We start from the raw sequence: 6,899 nt of genomic DNA, 5'->3' as shown, positions 1-6,899 counted from the left end.
CCAGGAGTGGGGGGCCCATCATGTTGGGAGAGGGGCCTCATCGTGTACCCTGTGCTCCCCACAGCACAGCTGCCCCTGGCCATGGTCCTACTCCCACTGTCCATCCGTCAATATCTTCCAAAAGCCACTTGGAGTGATGGTGCTTCTCCGCCCCAGCAGGACAAACTGGCACACCCGCCTCAATACACCACTTGGGGAGATCCCATCCTAACCCTGGAACCTTATGCTACAGCTCCGGGCTATGTGCTTCGTCCTACACTCAGCTCCCATGACCACAGTCCCATCTTAATGACCTGGTACCTGGATCACGACGCCTAATTGTGTCCTGTCCTCGGTGCTCTCCATCCCGGACAGAGGGGCAGGCCAGAGGCAACTGAAGACGCAGTGGTGAGAGGGGCCGTGATGGGCAGAAGCAGCAAGAGAACGTCCCAGCCTTCAGAGAGAACGGGTCGGCCCCTAGAAGCCCAGCTTCCATGGGAGAGGGCTCAGAACCAAAATCACATGGTACAATTGCTACAGTTACCCATACCACCTGGTTTTCTTCCTGCCAACTGAACCTGGGAAGGCAAGCATCGCACACGGTAGAGCTCTCAGTCCTTGATCATGGGCCTGTCATTCCTTTGTTTTCTGATGAGAAGGTTGAACCCCATCATCTCAGGAGCAGCATCTGGCAATGATTGCTGCTCAGTCTGAAAGCCTTGGAGCCGGACAGCCCAGGGCCCAGGCATCAACCCCATCGTGTACAAGCTGTGTGAATTCAGGCAAGTTATTGGCCTTTCTACACCCTAGGCTGCAACTCTGGGTTATGTGCACATTAGTCATCCATCCCCGTTAGAATCGAGATGATTAAATGACATAACACATGTGGGGTGTTTACTTAATGCCTGACCCATAGTTAGTGCTGAAACAATGTCAGGCACTGTTGCTACTATGACATTTTCTTCCCATCTAAGAACCTATGGTGCTGTGACTGAGTGCAGAGAACTTGGTGGATGCAAACGGGATAAAAGGGGCATGATTTTGCAAGGTGCCGCCTGGTCCTGCTAAGCATGCCGGCCTGAGGGAGCCTGCGTCCTGCAGACACAGACCTCCTCCGTGCATGCCACTGGGTCGTCCATGCAGGGCCACTCTGGGCTCTTCACTCTTTGCCCACCCTGTCCTTCCAAGCCTGGTGGTCGGTCCAAGCCTGCATCCTAGACCTCCCAGGAGTTTGGGTTCAGCAACGGTGCTCCTAGCGCCCTGTGCACCCTAAACGTCCTGGAGATGCAGAGAGATTCTGTTGGTCCCCCTGCAAGAGCGGCCCCCGAGAGAAGCGTTTACTCGCAGTCAGCTCAGAGGCCCCTGGAGTTCTCTGAAGTACTGGAATCGTGGCCACCACTGGCCCCACGCATGACGCGTAGGTGGAGTTTGATGAAGCGTTTCATCTCTGTCCAGTGGAGGCCAAGGTCAAAAGACTGAGGGTTTTCTGCCTTGGACAGAATTTGGATTTGACCTCACATGTTGTTTTCTCGTCTCTAATACAAGCTCGTTCCAGCCTCAGTGTTGAGATGGGAATTAAATAAGCCCATGTTCGCAGAGCACCCACACAGCGCCGGACCCTGCTCTACAGTGGGTGACGGGGAGGGTCACAGGAGCCACTGCTGGGTGCAGAGTCCCCACCAAGCCAGGGTCCACACTGCCTCGGCCCACCAGCCCCAGAGCAGGCACGAGTCTCAACTCGCAGACGGAAACGGTCATACAGCATCGTCAGTGTGCGTAATGCTACTGAACTGTACACCTGAAAATGGTAAATTTTATGTTATGTATATTTACCACAAGAACAAGACCCACGGAGTGCATCGATTTTACTTGTCAAGTGTGAGCTACACATCCCTGCCTGCTCTTTGCCTCTTTCTTTCTCAAGCGTTGCTGTAGACCTTGGCCTCCTTTAGGAAAACGTGTGGGTATGAGGCGAGGTCCCAGGTGCAGAGAATTCCACAGAACGTGTGGGAAAGAAACGCAATGAATCAGAATTGCCTGTAAAAGCTTTGTAGTTTGCCTTCCTAGAACTGAAAGCCTACAGCGTTAACACCCGTGGAACAGGACGCTCTGCAAGGAAGAGGGACCAGGAGGCCCCTCGGCCCCTCTGCTGCTGCAAGCGCCCTGACCCCGAGAAGCTGTGCTCCTGGGATGCGGTCTCCCCTCCCCTCCCGGGGACCCAGCCCCACTGCCCACAGAGAGGCTGCTCCTCACAGAGCAGCCCCCGAGTCCCCTGGTCTCTGCACAGCAGAGCACCCACAGGGCCCAGGGGCCCGGGGGGGGGGGTCTGGGGAAGGCCGGCTTGCAGCGGGTTCAGCCGAGTATTTTCAGAGGAAACAGCAAGATTAAAGACGTGGCAGGAGCAGAAGGTAAGCAGGAATTTTTTATAGTGAGTCGAAGTATTGATTAAAAAAGCACTAATTTGGAGACTTTTGTAGCTTTCTCAGAATGACATGCCTCCTTGTTAGACGTCTCCAGTTTCATCTCCCTGCCTTCAAGGGCCTGTCAGGAGGCTGGAGAGGATAAAAGGAAAAGTGATTGGAGAGAAGGAAAATAGTAGCAAAAAAGGAAGTTTTGAAGTGCCGAAGAGTCTGAAGAAAGGAGGTTTGGGGATGATATGCTGCCTTCCGTGCGGGGAAGCAGCGTGATGACATAATACAAAGCGCTGCTAATGAGCAGAGCCTAGCCCACTCTTGCCAGCTCTCTGAAACCGTGTGGTGCCTGCAAGACGTGGTTTGAAGGAAGGCGAGGATCCAGGCCAGCCAGGTCCTCTCCAGATAGGCAGATATTTCTAGAACACCCACAGGTACCCTGCTCGGGAAAGGAACAGGTGAGAAGGGATGAATGGCCCCGAGTTTCTCATCATCACCACTGGAAAACCAAATCAAAACACCCACAGTCTTCAGAAATGTGAGGGAGGAAACGTGGTCCTGCTAAGAAGAAGGGGAGCAAAAGCATCCAGGGAAGACCCTTCCATAGCCATCGAAAACAGTCATGCAGTTTCTTGACATGTGTTTTTAAATGTGACAGCTGGTAAGTGTCCTAGACTCTGCTTGTCCCAGGCCAGAGATTTCTTTCAGGGTACGTCAAGCTTTGGCAACAAAGGTGGAGTGAGAGAGAGTAAATGAGTTAGAATGATCTCAGTGGAGTTGGGGGGAACCTTTCTCAATCAACAGTCACACAATGAGTGGGTGACTACATATTTTCTGTCCTTGCCCTGAGCAAGGGGCATTCTCTTAGGACGGTGAGATGGAGGAAGCAAGGAGCGGTCAGAGGGGGTGCTTCCCAACGAAATGGGGACAGAGTGGCACTTCCTCGGCCAGGACAGGCAGCTGAAGGGTCAGGGCAGCGATGCTTCTGGACCACCAGTCGGGAGTTTGGTAAACGGGCTGGTGACAGCTGACGTTAAGGAATAGAAGTTGGAAGGACAGAGGTCGTACCCCCATGTCTATTATGCAAAAGTGACTGGTCCGCAGGCCGTTATTTTATGTAAAGATGATCCTTTGTAGAAAAACTGACTCAATGTCCTGCAGCTCAGAGGAGCTTGCTTGAGGAAAGACCTTCTGTAGGCGTCACACTCCAGCCAAGGCCCCTGGGAGCCAACTGGTAACGGCCTCCGCAACGATAGACTTAGAAGCTATCCTCAAGCTTTTGGGGTGCATCGGAAATCATGGGGGTTGGGGGCAGCCTCAGCCCCAGAGACCCTGATTCCAGACCCAGGAATTTTCACTTTGAAGAAGCCTCCAGATGATTCTGGGACGACTCACAGAGAATCACTACTCCACAGTTTTCTGTCAACCCATCTCGTTCAGATGGAGCTGCCATGATGACGGAGGTTCCAATGTCTCTGTCAGCAGAATTTTGTGACTGAGACCCTGCTTTGCGCCAGACTGGGTCCAAAGTAGAATTCTTCCCTCCAGGATTGTCTGGGGCCAGTTCTCCTTAGTGGTTACAGTACGAGTGGCTTTTGTAGAAGTTGTAATAGTGATCGAATCATACTCGTAACCAGCTACACTTTCAGCGTGACTCCTATGAGCCAGGCCTTACTCTTGACACAAGAGAAAGAGTTCTTTCAGTTGTAAACTGAAAAGATGAGAGAAAAACTGACTTTGGGGAGTTTAAAAAATAGCGGTAAGTAGAGATGCTTTCTATGCCTATCAAGGAATGAATGCCTTTTCCCAGCTCTGCTCCAGCCAGCCCCACAAAGGGCCACATCCAGCAGACCCCACCAGCCTCCACGCCCTTCTGCTCTGTCCTTGCTCTTTGGGGAGCCCCCTTCAGCAGCATGGGCCAGAAGGGATTGACTTACATGGTTTAAAGTGGATGAAAATGCAGGTATTTTTAGAGGGAAACATTTGCATCTGTGCATTAATCCCCTTCCAAGTTCACAGACTCTTTCAACTACTTTATCTCATTCAATTCCCTGAAGAACATTTATGTCACATTTTGCAGGTGAGAAAATTGAGGCAGAAGGTAATTGCCTCATCTAAAGTTACACAACTAGTTAGCATGAGAACCGGAACCTTAACCCCAGGCTTCTGGCTCCAAGTTCGGGAGCCTTCCAATAAGTACATACTTACTTTCATTCAAATGCCAGGTCAATTTGTATATCCTGACACACAGCAATAAAATAAAGCTGGGCCTAAAGAGAGAAAATAATTTAAAGTGGCTAAGAGAAAATTCACTCCTCTTGTGAAAACCTATCCAGGTGACAAGCTGCTTTTGAACAACATAAAAATGAAGAGTGGGGTGTTTCTCACAGTGCTTTTCTCTAGAAAGTTCTCTAAATGTGCTTTGTTTCCTTGTTCTCCAGAAATGTGCTGACCAATCACCTTGCAGTTGCCAAGGCAGTTGTAATTTCCATTAAGCATATCCCTTACCATAAAACGACTCGGTAAATGCTTTGATTGTGTACTTTTCAAGTTAATACATTTTGAACATCAGAACTGACCATTTGTCCTGACTCTTGCTTCACAACTACAGTGCATTCCATTCCTCCTCTCAGGTTTCTATTGGGGAAAATAAAGGACAAAGCAATCAAGTGAGCCCAAATACCCCAGTTTAGTTTCTTAACCACAAAGTGCCACAAGCATCTCCCTGATCCCTGCACACAGCCCTGGCTCCAGTGTCTTTCTGAAGCATTAACAAGCTCAGGGCATTGAGAGCAAACGGACACTGCAGGAAAGCAGCTTGGCAAGGAGCGCCAAGGCACGGAGGCCTTTGCAGGGTCAGAGCCTCCCAACACGCAAAGGCACAGATGTTAGCTGGGAGTCCGCGCTGTCTACATTGGGAAGCGGGGCCTAGGAGGTGAGGGAGAGACCGTTCCCGCAGGCAACCCTCCCACCGGTTCAGACTTACTGGGGGGCAGCTGGCTCCCTTCTTCATGGCCAATGCCATTTCCAGCAGCTCTGCCCAGGAGGCACCTTGGGCACTCCCAGGTAAGTGGCAGTTGGAGACTCTGGCAGCCCCGGCATTGCTCCACTCACACCCTAGCAGGCTCTCTGCCACGCACCCCTGCACTGCTGAGCCCACTGCTCTCAGGGAGGGTCAAGGACAGCGTCCAGGGCAGGGCAGTCCTCTTAGTCAGCCCAGGCTGCTATAACAAAATACCATAGACTCGTGGGAAATACAGGGGATGCTGGCAGTTTTAGAAGAGGAAAGGGAGAAAGGCTGAACCCAGAGCACCATGAGGAAGAAGCAGAGAGAAGGGGGGGCATGGAGACTTCTCCCAAAGACAGGAAGAAAAACCGGAACTCCTCACCAATCAGGTGCCCCACCAAGGGACTCAAAGTGGGCCCAGCAAATGCATCTGCTCTTAACATCTTCCCACGGGATTTCTCATGAAGCTTCACTTCAGCGATCTTTAAGAGGAATGAAATACAGTCCACTGGAAAAGCACAAGGAGCAAGATTAAGGCCAAAGTCAAGAATCAACGTCTTCAACACAGGTTTCAGGACCCAGAAGGTGGGAGAAATCACGTACGTTACAGAGCCAGAGTGGCATTTTCCCCCTACACTGCAGTTACTAGCACAGTAAATGTTACAGTTTCTTTATATGTTCCTTAGTTTCAGAAATATCCAGCCTAACTCTCCCACCCCAGCTGCTCAAAAAACAGCTTCCAAATCAAGTTTTTAAAATAGCTGCTCTTCCAATAATTTAAGTTAAAATGCTAGGCATTTGTTCTGGGTGTTCCCAGATGGCTGGTGCCGAACATGGGGGCAGACCCATGGGAGGCAAGCCTAGAGGACTTCTTGGAGGTGGCACATCTGTGAACTGCTTGCTACTCACTTCCTGTGAGGAGATAAGAACTGAGAGGAGGGTTAGAAACATTTGTGGCCACTTGACATCCTCCACCCCTCGTGGACCAGTTCAGGTATCATGCGGTCATAGCATGTGGCCTGAGCTGCCTACAATTTCTGTGCAGTTAAGGTTTGTCACCTGTAATCCAACAGGGCATAAAATCTGGAATCATTTCATCAAAAGATCATTTTAACTATAATTTATTAAGATAAATTGTGAAAATTGACTTCTGATGAGGGATTATAAATGAATAAAGCACTTACTTGCTTTAATTTGGATAAAACTTTAAAAGGAATAAACCGTGCTTGCTGAGCTCACTTTATAATCTCTTCGAGTCCCATTCGCACAGCACTGAGCGTGTTTTGTCTACTACGCATGTTATTAAAACAAAACATAGAAATATTTAGGCAGACATTTTCCCCTACAAATAAGGTGGTTGTTTAATCAGATAAGCAAGAAACAATCTCACTTGTCACATTAAAAATATTAAATACAGATACAGTGTTTGTTTATTGTATTATATAAAAGTATTATTTTGCAAGGGTTTGAAAATTGAAAAAAAAACAAAAAACAAAAACTGA

The sequence above is a fragment of the Balaenoptera acutorostrata genome, chromosome 13 (genome assembly GCF_949987535.1).
Source record: "Balaenoptera acutorostrata chromosome 13, mBalAcu1.1, whole genome shotgun sequence".
Lineage (NCBI taxonomy): Eukaryota > Metazoa > Chordata > Mammalia > Artiodactyla > Balaenopteridae > Balaenoptera > Balaenoptera acutorostrata.
Note: the sequence above shows the minus strand (reverse complement) of the source record.